At 44.4% G+C, this 23,093-nt stretch overlaps 1 protein-coding gene across 4 annotated transcripts in view; it reads right to left on the bottom strand.

Moving 5' to 3' along the window:
- IWS1 (interacts with SUPT6H, CTD assembly factor 1) overlaps positions 1-23,093 on the bottom strand; it is a 107,069-nt gene that overhangs the window by 5,281 nt on the left and 78,695 nt on the right. The window contains exon 19 of one of the 4 annotated variants that reach the window (XM_077956767.1): positions 454-1,445. The exons of the other annotated variants lie outside the window; for them this stretch is intronic. The gene's annotated coding sequence lies outside the window, so the exon portion shown is untranslated. Of the gene's footprint in view, positions 1-453; positions 1,446-23,093 lie in introns of those variants that run through there. 4 annotated transcript variants of the gene reach the window in all.

Genomic DNA, 23,093 nt, shown 5'->3' with positions numbered 1-23,093 from the left:
TCTGTCTCTCCTGGAGCTGGGACACCCTTCTCCTGCCCTTGGACATCAGTTCCAGGTTCTCAGGCCTTTGGACTCTGAGACTTACATCAGTGGCCCTCCAGATTCTCGGGCCATTAGCCCTGTACTGAGGATCCCGCCATCAGCTTCCCTGGTTCTGAGGCCTTGAGACCTGGACTGAGCCAGGCCGGCTTCCCTTCTCAGCTTGCAGGTCTGCCATGGGACTCCTCAGCCTCGATGACCACAGAAGCCAAATCCTTAGTGAGCCCCTTCTCATCTATCTGTATCTATATACACATCCTATTAGTTCTGTCTCTGGAGAACCCTGACTAACCCAGGGGATATCAGTAAACTGAAGGGATTGGATGAGAGCAGTGGTTCTACACCCTGGCTGCATATTTGCATCTCCTGGGGAGCCTTTTTTTTTTTTTTTTTTTTTTTGAGATGGAGTCTCACTCTGTCTTCCAGGCTGGAGTGCAATGGCACGATCTTGGCTCACTGCAACCTCTGCCTCCCAGGTTCAAGTGGTTCTCCAGCCTCAGCCTCCTGAGTAGCTGGGATTACAGGTGCACACTAGTAGAGATGGGGTTTCACCATGTTGACCAGGCTGGTCTCGAACTCCTGACTGACCTCATGATCCACCTGCCTCGGCCTCCCAAAATGCTGGGATTACAGGCGTGAGCCACCATGCCCAGCCCTGGAGAGCTTTTAAAAACGCTGATGTCCAGTCCCCGCCCCCAGAAATGCTAATTTAACTGATTGGGCCGGGGGAGTGGGGACCCAGACATTGATATTTTTACAACTCTCCATTTCAGTTTAATGTGTTCACTGGGGTTGAAAACGACTGGGCTAGGCCGGGTGCTGTGGCTCATACTGGTAATCCTGGCGCTTTGGGAACCGCAGGCAGGAGGATCGCTTGAGCCCAGGAGTTCGAGGCCAGCCTGGGCAACATAGGGAGAGCTTGTCTCTATTTAAAATAATAATAAATCAATAAAAATTGACCAAATGGTCTTTAAGGGCCTTTCTTCTCAGGTAAACTCTAGTTCTAAGACTCTCCAAGTTAACGAGGATAAAGCCAGTTATCTGAGAAAGCAGTTGCGGCCAGACCAGAGGGGACACCAGGATCCACAGAGTTAGTTATCTGTGTGTGGCCACAAGAAAAGAGACCTGCCCGAGCTGGGGCCTGCGGGATTCTCCTCCTTACTGACCTGGGGGAGGAAGAGGTGGGGCTGCCTGGAAATGGGAGCAATCCGTGCCCGGGGCTGGAAGCAACTGCCAAATGGCACAGGGCCAGTGCCTACCACAGTCTCAGTGGAGGTGACGGACTGAGAGAATGACAGAGGGCTGGAAGGCTTCGCCTCTGCTGAAGATTGCCGGGTGAGCTGCTGTCAGGACAGTGACCCTGCATGGCCTAGACACCTCTGGCACCGACCTGCTGCCTGGGGAAACTGGGGAAATTAGAAAAGCAAACAAACATTTCAAGTCTTGGAAATGGCCCTGAGGGCAAGCAAAACAAGAACAAAAACACAACTTTTAAACCAACAGAAGAAAACTGGATGTGCCCAACAGAAAGCAAAGGAGAGAATGAAAATAAGCAAGAAGCACGTAGACATCAACTGCATTTCTCTACACGAACACGAACATGTGGAAACCCAGGTTCAAAGCACACCACCACCCCAGTCACTTTAAGGGAAGAAAGTACTTCGATATACTTTTAGCACAACATGTACCAGGTCTGTGTGACAAAATTTACAAAACGCCGGGAATGTCCATTCTCCCAAAACTGATCTACAGATGTAATGTAATTCCTATCCAAATCCCAGTGTGTCTTTTTGTAGACATAAACAAGGTACTATATGTGTGTGTATGTGTGTAAAGGACCTCAGATGACTAGAACGTTTTGGAAAAAAGACGTAGGAGAAATCACTGTAGCCGGCGTCATGGCTTGTTGAAAAGGTCCAGTCATCAAGACTACGTGGTGCTCATGGAGGAAGAGACACACGGATGGAGCGAAACGGAGACACTGGAGCGAGACCCACACAGCTACAGCCTTTTGATTTTTAATAAAGATATAAAAGCAATTCAGTGGAGGAAGGAGAGGCCATTCAACAAAGGGTGCTGGCATAGTGGGGCCTCAATAGGCAAAAAAGTGAACCTCAGCCTATATCTCTCACCTCATACAAAAATTAACTCAGCACTGAACTTAGGCCGGGCGCAGTGGCTCACGCCTATAATCCCAGCACTTTGGGAGGCTGAGGCAAGTGGATCCCCTGAGGTCAGGAGTTTGAGACCAGCCTGGCCAACATGAAGAAACCCTATCTCTACTAAAAATACAAAAATTAGCTGGGCATGGTGGCACACACCTGTAATCCCAGCTACTCAGGAGGCTGAGGCAGGAGAATTGCTTGAACCCAGGAGGCGGAGGTTGCAGTGAGCTAAGATGGTGCCACTGCATTCTAGCCTGGGCGACAGAGTGGGACTCCATCTCAAAAAGAAAAAAAGAAAAAAGAGAGAATGGAACTTAGGTGTAATATAAAACTGTGAAACAAAACAAAAGAAAGTACAGTTGATGGAAACTGAAATAAGATGAAAATAATAACAATAAATGTAATTAGGTCAAGCTTAGCAATTAAAAAGATAAATCTAAGAATTAAAAATCCAATGAGAAAATATATTGATTTGAGACAACTTAAAAAGCACCAAAAGACTGAAAATAAAGAACGCTAGAAATACCACGTAACTTTGAATGAAAAGAAAGCTAAGATAGTGATTCTAGTAACTAATACAATGGAAATTAAGAAAAAAATACCATAAAGAACGATGGACATTATATACAGAAAAACTCACTCACATGTAAAGATCTAATTATTATAAAACAATATGTGCCCCTGCAACGTAACCTCCACACACTGCACACAGTGTGACATTTGACAGAAGGGAGGAATAAACAACTTTTACTTGTATTTGGAGAGTTTTTAAAAAAAAATTCTCTTATAAACCAATAAATCAAACAGATTTTTAAAAAGTGGATATGTAGATGATCTGAACAGTAAAATTAACAAGCTTGAGCGATTCTTTTTTTGTGTGTGACAGAGTCTTGCTCTGTCGCCCAGGGTGGACTACAGTGGTGCAATCTTGGCTCACTGCAATCTCTGCCTCCTGGGTTCAAGCAATTCTCCTGCCTCAGCCTCCTGAGTAGCTGGGACTACAGGTGCCCACCACCATGCCTGGCTAGTTTTTGTATTTTTAGTAGAGATGGAGTCTCGTCATGTTTGTCAGGCTGGTCTTGAATTCCAACCTCAGGTAATCCACCCACCTCGGCCTCCCAAAGTACTTGGATTACAAGGCGTGAGCCACTGTGCCCGGCCGAGCAATTCTTTTTGAGCACACCAGGAACATTTACAAAACTATACTGGACCATGAAGAAAGCCTCAATAAATTCCAAGGGATCAATATAATACAGAACATGTCTTCTAGCTAAAAGACAATAAAAGTAGAAATTTCTGATGAAAAACTTTAAAAATGCCATGTTTGCAAACTAATTAACGTATTAGCAGGCAATCATAAGATAAATTAAGAAATTGTAAGAATTGAATGTTAATTTGTGTTTCACAGCTACAGCAACACCAGAAGGGAAATTAAATATACTTATCTAGGCTGGGCGCGGTGTCTCATGCCTGTAATCCCAGCACTTTGGGAGCCCAAGATAGGTGGGTCACCTGAGGTCAGGAGTTCAAGACTAACCTGGCCAACATGGTGAAATTCCATCTCTACTAAAAATACAAAACTTAGCTGGGCATACTGGTGGGCGCCTGTAATCCCAGCTACTTGGGAGGCTGAGGCAGGAGGATCACTGAAACCCGGGGAGTGGATGTTGTGGTGAGTTCACACTGCGCCATTGCCCTCCAGCCTGGGCAACAAGAACGAACCTCCGTCTCAAAATAAATAAGCAAATATTCTTATCCAGAAACAAAAAGTGAAAAGCAAATACATGTTATTCAGGGTTCTCCAGGGAAATGAGACTGACTGGATAGAGAGAGAGATTTATTTCAAAGAAATGGCTCACGTAATTGTGAAGGCTGGTAAGTGTAAAATCTGCAGGGTGGGCCTGCAGGCTGGAGACTTAGGGAACACTCACAGTGCGAGTCTGAGGGCAGTGTGCTGGCAGAATTCCTTCTTTCTTGGGTAGAGTCAGCCTTTATTAAGACCTTCAACGGGCCGGGCGTGGTGGCTTAAGCCTGTAATCCCAGCACTTTGGGAGGCCAAGATGGGCGGATCACGAGGTCAGGAGATCGAGACCATCCTGGCTAACATGGTGAAACCCCGTCTCTACTACAAATACAAAAAAAAACTAGCCGGGCGAGGTGGCGGGCGCCTGTAGTCCCAGCTACTCGGGAGGCTGAGGCAGGAGAATGGCGTAAACCTGGGAGGCGGAGCTTGCAGTGAGCTGAGATCCGGCCACTGCACTCCAGCCTGGGCGACAGAGCTAGACTCCGTCTCAAAAAAAAAAAAAAAAAAAAAAAAAAGACCTTCAACGGATTGGATGCAGCCCACCTGCATTATGGAGGACGACCTGCTTTACTCAAAGTCCACTGGTTGAAGTGTTACTCTCATCCAAAAAAACACCTGCCCAGAAAACATTCGAAATGATGTTTGACCAAATAGATGGACACTGTGGCCTAGCCAAGATGACACATAAAATTAACCATCACGAAGGGTCACGGGTTGAATTGTGTCCTCCCAAAATTCATACGCTGAAGCCCCAACCTCCAAAAACTCAGAATGTGACCTTATTTGGAAATGGGGTTGCTGAGGATGTAATTAGTTAAGACAAGGTCAATACAAAGTTAGGTGGGTGTGGTGGTGCGTGCCTGTAGTCCCAGCTACTTGGGAGGCTGAGGCAGGAGAATCGCTTGAACTCAGGAGATGGAGGTTGCAGCGAGCCGAGATCGAGCCACTGCACTCCAGCCTGGGCGACGGGGCGAGACACTGTCTAAAAAATAAATACATACATACATACATACATAAAAAGACAAGGTCATTCTGGAATAGGGTGGACCCCTAAAATGAACGGTGTTCTTATGAAAAGGAGAAATTGGGGCACAGACATGAACGGAGGGAAGACAATGTGAACACACGGGGAGAACACCACATGAAGATGAAGGCGGAGGTCAGGGCCACCTGTCTCCAAGCCAAGGGCTCCCAAGACAGTCCGCAACCTCCAGAAGCTGGGAAAGCAGCCTTGACCAACTTCCCCCTTGCAGACCTCAGAAGGCAGCAACCCTGCTGACACCTCAGTCTTGAACTTCTAGCGTCCATAACTGTGAAACTATGGATTTCTGTTATTTAGGCCACCCAGTCTGTGGTACTTTATTACAACAGCCCTTGCAATCTAATACAGCAGGTGAAATGAAATCCTTACTTAAGAAGCTGGAAAAATACCAGATGCAGGATCGCACCTGTAATCACAGCACTTTGGGAGGCTGAGGAGGGAGGACCACTTGAGCTCAGGAGTCCAACACCAGCCTGGGCGACAAAGTGACCTTCTCTCTACAAAAAATCAAAAGGTTAGCCAGGCATGGTGGCAAATACCTATAGTCCCAGCTACTCAGGAGGCTGAGGCAGGAGGATCTCTTGAGCCCAGGAGGTTGAGGCTGCAGTGAGTTGTGAGTGTGCCAGTGTGCTCCAGCTGGGGCAACAGAGTGAGACCCTGTTTCGATAATTACATACATACATACATACGAAACTGGGAAGAGAGCAAGTGACATAGAAACCTTACTTAAGAAGCTGGAAAGAGAGTAACATAAACCCAAAGAAACAAGAAGGAGGGAAATATAAAGATAAGGAGGCAGAAATCAGTGTAAGAAAGATGCAAATGATGAAATGAACACAAGAAATAACATTAAAAGCAGAGCTTCGAAAAGACTGAGAGGCAGATCTGTGAAAAATGCAGATTAGAAACAGTGACAGGGGCGTAGAAATGATGTTACTATAAGCTAATACATTTGAAAGCCTGGGTGAAATACACACGTTCCTGAACAAATATAAAATACTAACACTGGTGCAAGAAGAAAACTGCAGTGCTGGTAAAAGCCATTCCACTCCCCCTCAAAAGCCTCTGTCTCATGCTGCTTTGTGTGTGAGTTCTGTCAGAGTTTTAAAGAACAGTTAGTTCCCATCTTAAACAAGTTTCCTCCCCAAATGGAAAAAGAACAAAACCCACCCAACTCATTTTATGATATTTTGTGCCACACAGCCAGGCTAGAACTTCTGTATCTCCTGGAGGGAGCGCCCACGTCCCTCAGCTCCTGAGTGTGGAAAGCTCTGTCCTCTGGCTCTGGGAAAACGGCTGTCTCCAGACAGACTGGGGTGCAGGCAGCTCCTTGCAAGGTCAGCAGGGAGAGCATGCCCCATCTGCCCCTGTCTTTTGAAACATCCCTTTTCCCCATATTGATTGATTCAATGACTGATTGAGACAGAGTCACACTCTGTCACCCAGGCTGGACGGAGTGCAGTGGCAAGATCTCAGCTCGCTGCAACCTCCGCCTTCCTGGTCCAAGTGATTCTTCTGCCTCAGCCTCCCGAGTAGCTGGGGTTACAGGCACTCGCCACAACGCCCAGCTAATTTTTGTATTTTTAGTAGAGACACGGTTTCACCATGTTGGCCAGGCTAGTCTTGAACTCCTGACCTCATGTGATCCACCACCTCGGCCTCCTAAAGTGCTGGGATTACAGGCATGAGCCACTGCGCCTGGCTCCCCATCTTTGATTTGTACATGTTTTCTATTTTTGTAGATTTAGGGGTGTGAGTATAGATTTCTTGCATGGATGTATTATGCAGTGGTGGAGTCTGGGCTTCTAGTGGAGCCATCACCCAAACAGTGAGCACTGTCCCCAAATAGGTGATTTTCAACCCTCGACCCTTCCCTTCCACCTTTTGCAGTCTCCCATGTCTAGGATTCCACTCTGTATGTCCATGACAACACCCATCTTTAGAGTGCACGGCTGAGGCCACAGCCGAGGAGGAGACACCCTCCCCCAGGGGGCACATGCTGGGCCTTCTGGAGGCAGATGAGGGAGAGTCTCTTGGGAGGCTGCAGGTCTGGCGTGCGTGGGGGTGTGTCACAAAGGAGGTGAGCAGTGTCGAGGACAGGCTGGGTTAAGCGCTTATCCACTGACTGTATCTATCGAGTGCCACCTCTGGGCCCAGAGCTGAGCCCAGACAGGCGCGTGGGTCCGACAAGGTCCAGGGACACACAAATTGTACAAGAGAAGCTTTCTACAAACTTGCTTTGACAGTGCCTTTCCATTGACAAAAATAAAAGGACTTGAAAAGAAATGTAAGACTCAGTGGGCTGAAGAGTGATCTCTTATTACCGCAACATTTGAGAGCTGATGGCAGATGGCAGCCTGGCTGCAGAGAAGGTACCCAGGCCCTGGGCTCAGTGGCCCTTCCCCGGCTGGTGCCCCCAGCCTTGCTGCCTGGCCCTCCTGCACCTTCTTTTCCTTGTTTAAGAACTGGGCTCATCCCCCTCTATCCCCAGTGGTGGTGGGGATGAAAGGAAGGCCAACCCCTGCAAGGCCTGGTGCCTGGAACTGGCCCTGGGTAGATGCTCTCTCCCCTTCTTCCTGAGCCCTTCGTGCAGAGCCCAGGACCTGATGGTCACAATTGCTGAATCTCTTTGGAGAAGGGAGAGATCAGTGCAGGCTAAAGCCATTGGTGAGAGTGGAAGAATTCAGTTCTCCAGCGGAAGGCGGCAATGTGCAGAGAGCCCTGTGATGGGGCTGCTGGAGCCGAGGCCTGGGGGTTCAGTTCCCTGAGAAGCCCCCACCGGCTTAGCCTAGGGGATGAGCTATGGGAAGGACAGATGAGAAACTGCTAACTAAACAAGGCCAGAAGCACCAGGGCAAGCTGGGGGAGACCGTCGAGGTGGTGGAAGGAACGGCAGGCTAAGCCTCAGGGGAGGCCAAGAGAGGCTGAGCAGGGAGCCAGGTCCTAGGAAAGAGGCGGCACCCAGCTCTAGGGCCATGTCTGGGAGGCTGTGGGTGGAGGGCTGGGGCACCAGGCCATATTGAGAACCTTCACTGCAGGCCCACAGGAGGCACCTGACCCACGGTGACTGAGGGCTTCACAGAGCAACCGAGGGAGGAACTGCGGACTCCATTACGATGAAGGGAAAAGGGCCTCTGGGGGGCTCCGTACGTCACTGCTATTGGAGGAGTCTGGGTCGGAATGCAGCAGGCTCCAAAGTCCCTGCGGTGTCCCATGGGACGTGGAGCCAGGTGGCGGGTTGGGGAGAAGACTGGTGCGTGGTTGGGCAGTGGCAGGACCTAGGCTCTGTCAATATTTGGGGTGGGTCAATCATTAGCCAACCTCAGCCTTGTTCCCCGCCAGGTTCCCCAGGTAGGTTCTGGGCTAGGCCCGGCCCTGCTGGGGGCTCCACACGGCTTGGCCCAGATTAGATGAGTGGGGTGGGCAGCCGCCGGTCTCTCCACTCAGGAGACTCCCCGCCCGCAGGCCTGAGCAAGCAAACACTTAGAGCACTGCACAGTTGAAAAAATGAGTTTTAAAACCATCTGTCAAGAAAAAAGATGTCAAAGTAGTCATTACGGGAAAAGTCAGACTTTTGATGGACTTCATTGCACTTATTCTGTGGCTATTATTTTAATTTTAAATTATGTATGTGGGGGAGGGGAGCACACCATAATCTTTCTAGTGCCCCGAGGCTCTTAAACCAGGCTGTGTTCACCTAGGCCTGTGTCCATGGGTGGGGGACTGCTCTAGGCCCTTTATATGCCTTGTTTGATTTAATCCTGTAAGCAATTTTTTTTTTTTTTTTTTTCTGAGACAGAGTCTCACTCTGTTGCCCAGGTTGGAGTGCAGTGGTGTGATCTCGGCTCGCTGCAACCTCTGCCTCCCAGGTTCAAGCGATTCTCGTGCCTCAGCCCCCTGAGTAGCTGGGACTACAGGCATGCACCATCATGCCCAGCTAATTTTTGTCTTTTTAGTAGAGATGGGGTTTTGTCATGTTGGCCAGACTGTCTCTAACTCCTGGCCTCAAGTGATCTGCCTGCTTCGGCCTCCCAGAGCGCTGGGATTACCGGTGTGAGGCACCATGCTGGGCCCTCTAAGTGATCTGAAGAGATACATGTTCTTGCCCTCCCATTTTAGCCCCCAGTGTAACTGGCTCAGAGGTGTACACAGCAAGTACAGACAGAATGGGGATGTGCCCCCAAATCTGCCTGACTCCAGGCGGGGTCCCTTTAGTTAACATTGGTCCTGGAGAGACCTCAGTGGAGTGAGGAACTGGGCAGGAGTCTAGCGGGGCTGAGGGGCAAGGGTTCTGGCAGAGGTTGGGGCTGAGCGGGGTGGGCCATGGGCCAGCAGGGTCTTACGGCTGGCTGTAGATGGGGTTCTGGGTCTATTATCAGGGTGGTAGACGAGGGAGGGAGAACAGCTCTCTGGAATTAGGTATGTGTGCTGTAACATGGGCTCTGGGCCACCTGGCTCCAGAGATGCTATGCTGTTTTGGGGGGTGTCACCTCACCCCACAATTGGCCTCACATTCATCAATTGTCCCTCATTTGGGCAAGAAAACCCAGGTCACACACGAGTTGGTGGGAGAGCTAGGGCTAAAACCAGGTCCCCTGGCTTGGTGTCCAGTGTTCTTTCCTGTACATCTGTCCCACCACCCTGTACAATAAGTGTGAGGGCCACAGTGTGGACCCTGAGGCCCCAGGAGCCTTTAGCAGGCCACAGCACACACACATGCTAAAAAAAAGTTATATATGCATGTGGTAAAAAAAAATCAAATAGGACAGAGGACTTCATGTGAGTGGTTGTACTTGGCCATCCCATCCCTCCTTACCTTTACTCTTTTTGCTCTCTGTATGCTATAATTTGAATACTTTCTATTATCTTTCTTCAAGTTCATTAATTCTGTCTTCTTGTGTGTCCAAACGCTGTGAAACTTAGCCAATCAGTTAATAATTTCAGATGCTAAACCTTTCAATTCTAGAATGTCCACTCGATTCCTCTCTACAGATTCCATTTCTCTGTAAAAATTCTCCATCTTCTCACCTATTTTCCCCATTTTTCTTCTATCTTCTTTAATATATTGCTATAGTTATTATCTTATCCAATATTTGGATCATCTGTGGGTCTATGTCTATTGGCTTTTTTTCTCTTGACTATTGATTCTATTTTCCTTTTATTTGCCTGTCTTGTAATTTCCACAGTATGTAGAAGACTATTTATAAAGGAACTATAGCAACCAAATATTATATTATTTTCTTGTCAGGAAAGTCTGCCCTTTCAGGTTTAATTAACAACAAAACTGGGATGAAGCTGGGCTGCAGCTTTAGTTATAATCAGTCCATATCAGGTTTCAAAGGCTTGATGGGACAGCCTGAGTGCCTGGTAAGTCTGTCTTGTCAATCCCAAAGATGTAGGAGTCATTCTTCCCTTTGGCAGTTTTAAACTCTGCTCCTTAGTTCCCTGTCCCCTGCTGCTTCCAAATTTGGCAGATGCCTTGAGAAGGAGACTGGCAGTTTGTTCAAGACAGTCCCCCTTCCTGGGGAGGACTTTGCTTCCCAAATATCCAAGACTAAAGGAGATTAGGCTCTAGTTTAAAAACTCCCTAATATCCTGTGAAGCTTCCAGATGCAGCGAATCAGCAAATGAACTGGGGGAAGGAGGGTGGCATGGCTGCCACACCTTAAAAAAATTAACAGATTTTAGGCCGGGCGTGGTGGCTCACGCCTGTAATCCCAGCACTTTGGGAGGCTGAAGCATGTGAATCACTTGAGGTCAGGAGCTCAAGACCAGCCTGGCCAACATGGTGAAACCCCGTCTCTACTAAAAATACAAAAATCAGCCGGGTGTGGTGGCATACTCCTGTAATCCCAGCTACTCGGGAGGCTGAGGCAGGAGAATCACTCGAACCCAGGAGGCGGAGGCTGCAGTGAGCCAAGATTGCACCACTGCACTCCAGCCTGGGCAACAGAGCGAGACTCCATCTCAAAAAACAAAACAAAACAAAAAATTAACATATTAACATATTTTATTTTTCAGAGCAGTTTTAGGTTTATAGAAAAGTGAATAGGTGGCTGGGCACAGTGGCTCACGTCTATAATCCCAGCACTTTGAGAGGCCGAGGTGGGTGAATCACGAGGTCAGGAGTTTGAGATCAGCCTGGCCAACATGGTGAAAATCCTGTCTCTACTGAAAATACAAAAAATTAGGTGGGCGTAGTCAGGGGCGCCTGTAATCACAGCTACTCGGGAGGCTGAGGCAGAAGAATCGCTTGAACCCAGAGGTGGAGGTTGCAGTGAGCCGAGTTCGCACCACTGCACTCCAGCCTGGGTGACAGAATGAGAATTCATTTAAAAAAAAAAGAAAGAAAAAGTGAGAGGAAGGTACAGAGAGTTCCCATGTGCCTTCCTAACCCCAACAGAGTTTCTCCTATTATTAACATCTTGTATTAGTGTGGTACCTTTGTTATAAGTGACGAGACAGTATTGATATATTATTAACTACAATCCATAGTTTACATCAGAGCCCACTCTGTGTTGCCCATTGTATAGGTCTTGACAAACGTATGACATGTATCCACTATCACAGCATCAGAAAGGATAATTTCACTGTCCTAAAATATCTTGTTCTCTCCACCTATTTATCCCTCCCTTCCTTCCTGCCTCCACCCCAATCCCTGGCAACCTCTGACTTTTTTTTTTTTTTTTTTTTTTTTTTTGAGATGGAGTCTCGCTCTGTCACCCAGGCTGGAGTGCAGTGGCACAATCTCGACTCACTGCAACCTCTGCTTTCTGGGTTCAAGCAATTCTCTGCCTCAGCCTTCCGAGTAGCTGGGATTACAGGTGCCCACCATCATGCCCAGCATTTTTGTATTTTTAGTAGAGATGAGGTTTCACCATTTTGGCCAAGCTGGTCTTGAACTCCTGACCTTGTGATCCACCGTCTCAGCCTCCCAAAGTGCTGGGATTATAGGCATGAGCCATTGCGCCTGGCCTGATCTTTTTACTGTCTCCATAGTTTTGCCTTTTCCAGAATGTCATGCAGTTGGAATCACACAATAGGTAGCCTTTTCAGATTGGCTTCTCTCACTTGGCAATGAGCATTTAAGGTTCTTTCATGTCTTTTAGTGGCTTGATAGCTCATTTCTTTTTATTGTGGAATAAAATTCCATTGTTTTGATGTACCCCAGTTTATTTATTCAACTACCGAAGGACATCTTAGTTGCTCGCAACTTGTGGCAATATGAATAAAGCTGCTCTAAATATCTGTGTGGGCGCAGGTTCTTATATTAACACAAGTTTTCAACTCATTTGGATACAAACCAAGGAGTATGATTGCCACATTTTATGGTAAAAGCATGTGTAGTTCTTTTGTTTTTGTAAAGATGGGGTTTTGTTATGCTACCCCAGAGGGTCTTGAACTCCTAGCTCAAGTGATCCTCCTGCCTCAGCCTCCCAAAGCACTGGGATTAAAGGTGGGAGCCACCACGCCTGGCCTATGTTTACTTTGGTAAGAAACCACCTTCCAAAGTGGCTGTGTTCTATTTTGCATTCCCACCAGCAATGAATGAGAGATCGTGTTGCTCCCCACCCTTGCCCAAATTTGATGTGGTCGGTGTTTTAGATTTTTGTCATTCTAATAGGTGTTAGTGGCATCTCATTGTTTTAATTTGTAATTTCCTAGTGACAGCTGATGTTGGATATCTTTTCATATGTTTATTTGCCATCTGTATATCTTATTTGATGAGATGTCTGTTCAGATATTTTGCCTCTTTTAAATTTTGGATTTTATGTCTTCTTACTGTTGAGTTGTAAGATTTTGTGTGTGTATCTATATGTTTTGGATGCCCATCCAAATATATAGGTATTTTGCAAAGATTTTCTCCCAGTCTATGGCATGTCTTTTCATTTTTCAAACAGTATCTTTTGCAGAGCATGTGTTTTTAATTTTAATGAAGTCCAGCTTATCAATATTTTCTTCCATAGACTGTGCCTTTGGTATTGTATCTAAAAAGTCACTCCCAAATCCAAAGTCATCTAGATTTTCTCCTATATTTTCTAGAAGTTATAGTTTTGCATTTTTCCTTTAGGTCTATGATCCATTTTGAGTTAATTTTTGTAACAGGTGTAAGGTCTGTGTATGGATTTTTTTTTTTTTTTTTTTTTTTTTTGAGACAAGGTCTGGCTCTGTCCCCCAGGCTAGAGTGGAGTGGTGTACTCTCAGCTCACTGCAACCTCTGGGCTCAAGCCATCCTCCCACCTAAGCCTCCTGAATAGCTGGGACTATGGGTGCATACCACTATGCCCAGCTAATTTTTGTAATTTTTGTAGAGAAGAGGTTTTGACATGTTGCCCAGGCTGCTCTTGAACTCGTGAACTCAAGCGATCCGCCCTCCTCGGCCTCCTGAAGTGCTGAGATTACAGGTGTGAGCCACCATACCCAGCATGGATTCATTTTTGCATGTGGATATCCAGCGGTTCTAGTACTATTTGTTGAAATGACTGTCCTTTCTCCATTGAATTGCTTTCGCTCCTTTGACAAAGATCAGCAAACTTTATTTGTGTGGGTCTATTTCTGGGCTCTCTTTTCTGTTCCATTGATCTATTTGTCAGTTCTTTCACCAATACTACACTGTTTTAATTACTGTAGCTTTATAGTAAGGCTTGACGTCAGTATCAGTTCTTCAATTTGTTCTTTTCCTTCAATATTGTGTTGGCTATCCTGGCGCCTTTGCCTTTTCATATAAACTTTAGAATTGCTGGACGCAGTGGCTCATGCCTGTAATCCCAGCACCTTGGGAGGCTGAAATGGGCTGATCACTTGAGGCCAGAGTTTGAGACCAGCATGGCCAACACAGCAAAACTCGTCTCTACTAAAAATACAGAAAGCCAGGTGTGGTGGTGTGCACCTGTAATTCCAGCTACTCAGGAGGCTGAGGCCGGAGAATGGCTTGAACCTGGAAGGCAGAGGTTGCAGTGAGCTGAGCTCGCCCCACTGCACTCCAGCCTGGGTGACTTCATAAATAAGACTCTGTCTCAAAAAATAAAAAGTAAACTTTAGAATCAGTTTTCCAATATCTATAAAATAACTTGCTCAGATTTGGGGGTTACATGGAACCAATCAAATTGCAGAAGAAACGTTTTGACAACACTGAGTCAAGATCTCTGTGATGGGATGGATATCTCCCCATTTATTCAGATCTTTGATTTCTTTCATTAAAGTGTTGTCGTTTTCCTCATATAGATCTTTTACTTATTTTGTTCGATGTATACCTAAGTATTTCATTTTGGGGGGTGCTAATGTAATGGTATTATGTTTTTATTTATTTTTTTCTTTTTGAGATGGAGTTTTGCTCTTGTTGCCCAGGCTGGAGTGCAATGGCACAATCTCAGCTCACCACTATCTCTGCCTCCTGGGTTCGAGCAATTCTCCTGCCTCAGCCTCCCGAGTAGCTGGGATTACAGGCATGTGCTACCACGCCCGGCTAATTTTGTATTTTTAGTAGAGATGGGGTTTCTCCATGTTGGTCAGGCTGGTCTTGAACTCCTGACCTCAGGTGATCCGCCCACCTTGGCCTCCCAAAGTGCTGGGATTACAGGCGTGAGCCACTGAATAAAAGCTATTGCATACTCCACATAGAAAAGATCTAGCTGAGGCCGAGCGCAGTGGCTCAAAGTGCTGGGATTACAGGTATGAGCCACTGTGCCTGGCCTATGTTTTATTTCAAATTTGACTTGTTTATTGTTGGTACATAAGAAAGCAATTGACTTTTGCATATTAACCTTGTGAGCAATATTGCAAGATTGCAAGCTGACTATAATAACTTATTCATTTCAGGAGGTTTTTGTTTTTAATTCTTCAGGATTTTCTACGTAGACAATCACATTATCTGTGAACAAAAACAGTTTTAGCTCTTCCTTCTCAATCTGTATGCCTTTCATTTCCTTTTCTTGTCTTAGTGTATTAACTAGCACTTCCAGTGCAATTCCGAATAGTAGTTCTGAGAAAGGTCATCCTTACCTTGTTCCTGATCTTGGTGGGAAAACATCTAGTATCTCACAATTAAGTATGATGTTCACTGTAGGGTTTTTGTAGATGTTCTTTATTCAAATTGAGGTTCAGAGAACTATACCTAGTTCTCTGAGAGTTTCTATTATAAATGGGTGTTGGATTTTGTCAAATGCTGCTTTGCATTTATTGATATGATCATGTGGGTTTTCTTCTTTAGCCTGTTGATATAATGGATTACATTAATTGATTTTCAAATGTTGAACCAGACTTGCATATCTGGAATCAATCCTATTTGGTCATGGTATATAATTGCCCTTATGCATTATGCACTGTTGGATTTGATTTGCATATATATATGTGTGTGTATGTATATATATAAATGTGTATATGTATATATACATATTTCTTTTTTAGATGGCCTCTCTGTCGCCCAGGCTGGAGTGCAGTGGTGTGATCTCAGCTCATTGCATCCTCCACCTCCCAAGTTTCAAGCAATTCTGCTTCAGCCTTCCAAGTAGCTGGGATTATAGGCGCAGACCACGACACCCAGATTTTGTGTGCATGTGTGTGTATTTTTAGTAGAGACAGTGTTTCACCATGTTGGCCAGGCTGGTCTCAACCTCCTGACCTCAAGCAATCCGCCTGCCTAGGCCTCCCAAAGTGCTGGGATGACAGGCGTGAGCCACAGCACTCAGCTTGATTCACTAATATTTTATTGATGATTTTTGCATCTATGTTCATGAGAGGTTATCAGTCTGCAGTTTCCCATTCTTGTAATGTCTTTATCTGCTTTTGGTATTAGGCTAATGCTATCTTCATAAAATGAGTTCAGAAGTATTCCTTCTGCTTCTTTTTTCTGGAAGACGTGTTTGTTGTTGTTGTTGTTGCTTTTTGAGATGGAGTCTCACTCTGTCACCCATCCTGGAGTGCAATGACACAATCTCAGCTCACTGTAACCTCCACCTCCTGGGTTCAAGGGATTCTCCTGCCTCAGCCTCCTGAGTAGTGGGATTACAGGCGCCCACCACCATGCCTGGCTAGCTTTTTTTTTTTTTTTTTTGAGAGGGAGTCTTGCTCTGTGGCCCAGGCTGGAATGCAGTGGTGCGATCTCGGCTCACTGCAAGCTCCACCTCCCAGGTTCATGCCATTCTCCTGCTTCAGCCTCCCAAGTAGCTGGGACTACAGGCACCCACCACCATGCCCAGCTAATGTATTTTAGTAGACACAGGGTTTCACTGTGTTAGCCAGGATGGTCTCGATCTCCTGATCCTGTGATCTGCCCACCTTGGCCTCCCAAAGTGCTGGGATTACAGGTGTGAGCCACCACGCCCAGTCCTAGTTTTTGTATTTTTTAGTAGAGATGGGGTTTCACCATGTTGGCCAGGCTGGTCTTAAACCCCTGACCTCAGGTGATCTTCCTGCCTTGGCCTCCCAAAGTGCTGGGATTATAGGTGTGAGCCACCATGCCCAGCCTTGGAAGAAGTTTTAAGATAATTTGTATAAATTATTCCTTAAATATTTAGTAAAATTCTCCAGTGAACCCATCTGGTCTGGTGCTATCCATTTTGAAATGTTATTATTTTAAAAAATTATATATTGAAAATTATAGTTGTAGATGCTATTATTGATTCAATTTATTTTATAGGCCTATTCAGATGACATATTTTTCCTTATGTGAGTTTTGTACGACTGTGTCTTTCAGGAGATTGTCCAGTTTAATGTACGTTGTCAAATTTGCAGGCATGGAGGTGTTGAGAATATTTTTCTTTTTTTTTTTTTGAGAGCCTCTTGTCTCAACAAGAGCACTCACTCAACAGAGCCTCTTGCTCTGTTGCCCAGAATGGGGAGCAGTGGCCCCATTTCAGCTCACTGTAACCCCTGCCTCCCAGGTTTAAGCAATTCTCCTGCCTCAGCCTCCCAAGTAGCTGGGACTACAGGCGCACACCACCATACCCGGCTAATTTTTTGTATTTTTAGTAGAGATGGGGTTTCACCATGTTGGCTAGGTTGGTCTTGAATTCTTGAGCTCAGGTGATCTGCCTGCCTCCACCTCCCAAAGTGTGGAATTACAGCCGTGAGCCACCGCACCCGGCCAGCATATTCACTATCCTTCAATGTCTTTGGAATCAGTAGTGATGATTTCTTTTTCACTTCTGATATTAGTGATTTGGGTCTTCTCTTTTTTTTCGTAGTTAACCTGGATAGAGTTTTATCCCTTTTGTGAACCTTTTTAAGAACTAGCTTTTGGTTTTGTTGATTTTTCTCTATTGATTTCCTGTTTTCAATTTCAGCAATTTCTCCTCTAATTTTTATTATCTTTTTCTCCTCCCTACTTTGGGTTTACTTTGCTCTTCTTTATCTAGTTTTCTAAAGTGGAAGCTTAGATTACTGATTTTAGATATTTCTCATTTTCTAATATACGTATTCAGTGATCTAAATTTCACCCCACAAATTTCGATAAGTTGTATTTTCATTTTCATTTAGTTGAAAATACTTTAAAATTTACCTTGAGACTTCTTCTTGTCCCAACACGTCATAAGTGTGTTGCCTAATCTCCAAATATTTTGGGGTTTTCTAGTTCTCTGTTACTGATTTATAGTTGAATTCCATTGTGGTCTGAGAGCATATTTTTTATAATTTCTGTTCTTTTAAATTTATTAAGGTGCATTTCGTGGCTGAGAATGTGGCCTATCCTGGTGAGTGAGAGCTCCACGTGAGCTTGAGAATGTGTATTCTGCTGTCATTGGACGAAGTAGTCTATAGATGTCAATTAGATCCAGCTGACTGATGATGCTGTTGAGTTCAACTATGTCTTTGCTAGTTTTCTGCCAGTTGGATCTGTTAAATAGAGGGGTACTGAAGTCTCCAACATAAAAATGAGTTTATTTCTCCCTGCAGTTCTATCAGCTCTTGCCTCATCTTGGGACACTGTGTTGCTAGGTGCACACACTTTAAACACTGTTATATCATCTTTGAGAACTGACCCCTTTAGGGCTATGCAATGCTCCTCTTCATCCCTGATAACATTCCTTGCTCTGAGGAAGTCTACTTTGCCTGAAATTAACACAGCCACTCCAGCTGTCTTTTGAGTAGCGTTAACATAGTACACTGTCTCCATCCCTTTACTTGTAATCTATTTCTTTATATTTAAAGTATATTTCTTCCATTTCTATTCATTGCCCTTGATTTGCTTTGTTCTTTCTAGCCTTTTCAGGTTGTGTGTGCGTGTGCGTGTTTTGCTTTCTCTGGTTTTAATCGAGCATTTTATATTATTCCCTTTTTACTCCTCTCTTATCATATACATTATACTTGTGGGGCTTTTTAATGTGCGTGGTTTCCCTTGAGTTTGTAGTAAATATTTACATCTAATTCAAGTCTTCTTTCATAAAACACTTTACCACTTCATGGGTACTGCAAATACCTTATGAAAAAGTATTCTCAATTCCTCCCTTCCATCTTTATAACACTGCTGTCGTTCATTTCATTTATCCATAAGCTCTAATTACTACTATTAACCGAAAAAAAACTTTACCTGTTAGATCAGTTAAAAAGAGAAAGCTAAATTTTTATTTTGCCTTCATTTATTTTTTCTCTAACACTCTTGCTTTCTTTATGTAGATCTGAGTTTCTGACCTACATAATTTCCCTTTCTCTCTGAAGAATTTAACACTTCTTGCGAGGCAGGTCTACTGGTGACAAATTCTCTCAATTTTTGATTCTCTGATAAAGTCTTTACTTCTCCTTCACTTAAAAAAAAAAATCCTTGATTGTATTTCTAGTATCTCCTTCACTTTTGAAGGACAATTTGGTGAATAAAGAATTCTAGGTTGATGGGGTTTTTTTTCTTTCAATGCTTTAAATCCCATAAACCACTCTCTTCTTGGGTGTAGTCTCTGATGTGAAGCATGATGTAATTCTTACCATGGTTCCTCTACAAATAAGATGTTTTTCCCCTCTGGCTTCTTTCTGTATTCTTCCCATGTCTTTGATTTTTGCAGTTTGAATATGATATTCTTAGGTGTAGATTTTTGGGGGTATTCATCCTGCTTGTTGTTCTCTAGGCTTCCTTCATCTGTGGTTTGGTGTCTGTCATTAATTTTGGAAAGTTCCGTCATTACTTCAAGTATTTCTTCTGTTTCTTTCTTCTCTGTGTGGTATTCCCATTATGCGTACATTATCCTTTTATATCTTTGGTATTTGTCCCACAGTTCTTGAATACTCCATTCCATCTTTTCCATTATTTCTTCCTCTCTGCATTTCAGTTTTGGGAGTTTCTATTGACATTCCTTGAAGCTCACTGATTCATTCCTTGGCTATGTCCCATGTATTGATGACTCCACTAAAAGCATTCTTCACTTCAGTTATAGTGTTTTATTTATTTATATTTCTAGCATTCTGTTTTGCTTCTTTCTTTCTTTTTTATAGAAACAAGGTCTCACTATGTCGCCCAGACTGGTCTCGAACTCCTGGGCTCAAGCGATCCTCCTCAGCCTCCTAAAGTGCTGGGATTACAGACGTGAGCCACCGCACCTGGCCTGTTTGATTCTTTCTTAGGTGTTTCCATCTCTCTACTAACATTACTTCTCTGTTCTTGCATGTTAGCCACTTTTCTTATTAGAGTCCTTAGCATATTAATCAATTATTTTAAATTTTCTGGTAATTCAAGCGTCTCTGCCATATCTGAGTCTTATTCTGATGTTTGTTCTGTCTGTTCAAAGTGTGTTTGTCTCTTAGTATATATGAAACATGATGTGTTGGGCAAAAGAAACTGAGGTAAACAAGCCTTTTGTGAGGCTTTCTGTACTTAATTCTCCTTCACTTAAAAAAAACAAACAAACTTGATTGTATTTCCAGTATCTCCTTCACTTTTGAAGGATAATTTGGTGAATACGGAATTCTTTCTGGCTTGGAGTTGGCCTGTGTTTACCGTTGGCTCTAGCTGTAGGTGTCAGAGGGGCTGTGTTTACCATTGACTGTAGCTGTAGGAGTCAGAGGGGCTGTGTTTACTGTTGACTGTAGCTGTAGGAGTCAGAGGGGCTGTGTTTACCGTTGGCTCTAGCTGCAGGTGTCAGAGGGGCTGTGTTTACCGTTGGCTCTAGCTGTAGGTGTCAGAGGGGCTGTGTTTACCGTTGGCTCTAGCTGTAGGTGTCAGAGGGGCTGTGTTTACCATTGGCAGTAGCTGTAGGAGTCAGAGGGGCTGTGTTTACCGTTGGCAGTAGCTGTAGGAGTCAGAGGGGCTGTGTTTACCGTTGGTTGTAGATGTAGGAGTCAGAGGGTAACATTCACTTTCTATCTGGCTTGGAGTTGGGCTGTTTACTGTTGGCTGTAGCTGTGGGTGTCAGAGGATAACATTCACTTTCTATCTGGCTTGGAGTTGGGCTGTGTTTACCGTTGGCTGTAGCTGTGGGTGTCAGAGGATAACATTCACTTTCTATCTGGCTTGGAGTTGGGCTGTGTTTACCGTTGGCTGTAGCTGTGGGTGTCAGAGGATAACATTCACTTTCTATCTGGCTTGGAGTTGGGCTGTGTTTACCGTTGGCTGTAGCTGTGGGTGTCAGAGGATAACATTCACTTTCTATCTGGCTTGGAGTTGGGCTGTGTTTACAGTTTGCTCCAGCTGTAGAAGTCAGAGGATAACATTTACTTTGGTGTTCTTGTCTGCGGCTTCCCTGTTGTCTTTGGGTTTCCCTAGAGTCTTCTTCATAACTCAGGTCTGAGATGTGCAGTTCAGTTGTACTCTCGTTATTACAGGAGCCCTGTTGATGTGGTAGTGAGGCGTGGAGGGGAAGCATTCTATAGGTCTCGGTCTTTTAATGAACCTCTGCTGGGGCTGTGACCAGCACAAGTGCTTCTCATTTGTCTTTCCCTGCTGGAGGTGGGCAGGAAGCCTAGAGGAGGCTGGGGTTGGGTATTTCTCTTCCCACATGTCAGGCCCTGGTAAAACGGTTTCTCCTGAGCACAGACCTTGTTAAGAAGAGAATGCTCTGGGTTACCTTTTCTTTTCCTCTACCAGAAGCACCAGGGAATTTTTCTCTGACCTTTACTGTGACAACTTGGTAAAGCAAAACAAAGCAAAAAACTGAGTGGGACCCCATAAGACTGGCTCTGCTGGTATTTTTAACTCTCTCATGGAGCGCTCAGCAAATCATCGACTAAGTTCTAGGTTTCCCTACCCCGGTACTGGTTCCTGTGGAGTTTTCTACTCCGAGGCTTCTGCTCCAGTAAGTTCTGGTTCTCTGTATGTGCTTCTCTGTCTCTCCATTTTGAGGGCAGCAGTTTCCCCCTGGCCTCAAATCTCTGGTGGATCAAGAAAAGTTGATTATCAGTCCGTTCAGCATTTTTCTTGTTGTGAGGTTGGGGGTGATAACTGCGAAGCTCCTTACATGCCAACTGCAAACAGTGTCTTTTGAAGCGTGAACGTTTTTAATTTTGAAGAAGTCCAATTTATTGATTTTTTTCCTTTGTAGGTTTTTTTGTGTCATATTAAAAAACCCCTGTCAAATTCAAAGTCACGAAGATTTTTTCCTAGTAGTGTCATGGTTTTAGCGCTAACATTTAGGTCTGTGATCCATTTATTTCTTTGTGTGTGGTGTGAGCTAAGGTCAGAGGTTTAATTTTTTACATATCCAGTTGTAAAGATTTCTTGTGAATATTATCCTTTCCTCACTGCATTGCCTTGGCATCTCTAGCAAAAGTCATATGTACATGAGTCTTATCTGGACACCCTATCTGCTCCATTGATTTCTTTGTCTCTATGCCAATGTCACATGGTTTTCACTGCTGAAGCTTTACAAATCTTTAAATGATGTAATTCATCCAGCTTTTAAACTTATTTTTCAAGTTTATCTTGGCTAGTCTAGATTTTTTTGCATTTCCATATACATTTTAGAATCAGCTCATCAAATTTTACAAAAAAAGCCTGCTAGTCCTTTGGTTGGTATTACAGTAAATTTATAGATCAATTTGGGAGAAATGACATCTTAGCAATATTGAGTCTTCTGAAACACGAACATAGCATCCCTCTCAATTGATTTAGGTCTTTAGTTTCTCACAGTAACTGTATCTTTCAATGCACAGGACTTACACATCTTTTGCCAAAGTTATTCATAAACATTTCAAAATTTTGATGCATTTTATATATTTAAAACTTTTTCTTCAGCCTCTCTCCTTGCTGAGATGCTATTTTTTAAACATTTAATTTCCAATTGCTTGTAGCTAGTTCACAGACATATGACTGAATTTTGCTATTGACATTGTATCCTGCAACGATGCTAAACTAACTTATTAGTTCTAATAATTCTTCTGCAGGTTCCGTGAAATTTTCTACATAATCATGTTGTTTGTGAATAAAGACTGGTTTATTCCTCATTTCCAAACCATATGACTTCCTTAAATGTTTAGAATTCTCCAGTAAAGACATCTTGGTTTATAGTTTTCTTTGTGGGAAGGTTTTTTTTTGTTTGTTTTTTTGGTTTTTTTTTGTTTTGTTTTTTTGAGACGGAGTCTCGCTCTGTCGCCCAGGCTGGAGTGCAGTGGCGCGATCTCGGCTCACTGCAAGCTCCGCCTCCTGGGTTTACGCCATTCTCCTGCCTCAGCCTCCTGAGTAGCTGGGACTACAGGCGCCCGCCACCGCGCCCGGCTAATTTTTTTGGTATTTTTAGTAGAGACGGGGTTTCACCGTGGTCTCGATCTCCTGACCTTGTGATCCGCCCGCCTCGGCCTCCCAAAGTGCTGGGATTACAGGCGTGAGCCACCGCGCCCGGCCTGTGGGAAGGTTTTTAGCTACAAATTCAGTTTTTAAAAATACATATAGGCATATTCAGGCTATTTCTTCTTGAGTTAGCTTTAGTAGTAGTTTGTGTTTTATAAGGAATTTGTTTAGGTTGTCAAATTTATTGGCATAAAGTTGTTCATAATATTTTTTGTCCTTCTAATGTCTACAAAATAGTGATATTCCTTCTCTCATTCCTGATATTGTTTTGTTCTGTTTTGTTTTGAGATGGAGTGTCACTCTGTCGTCCAGGCTGGAGTGCAGTGGTGCAATCTCAGC

This window comes from Macaca mulatta, chromosome 12 (assembly GCF_049350105.2).
Source record: "Macaca mulatta isolate MMU2019108-1 chromosome 12, T2T-MMU8v2.0, whole genome shotgun sequence".
In the NCBI taxonomy this organism is placed as follows: Eukaryota; Metazoa; Chordata; class Mammalia; order Primates; family Cercopithecidae; genus Macaca; species Macaca mulatta.
This window is presented reverse-complemented; position numbering and strand designations above follow the sequence as displayed.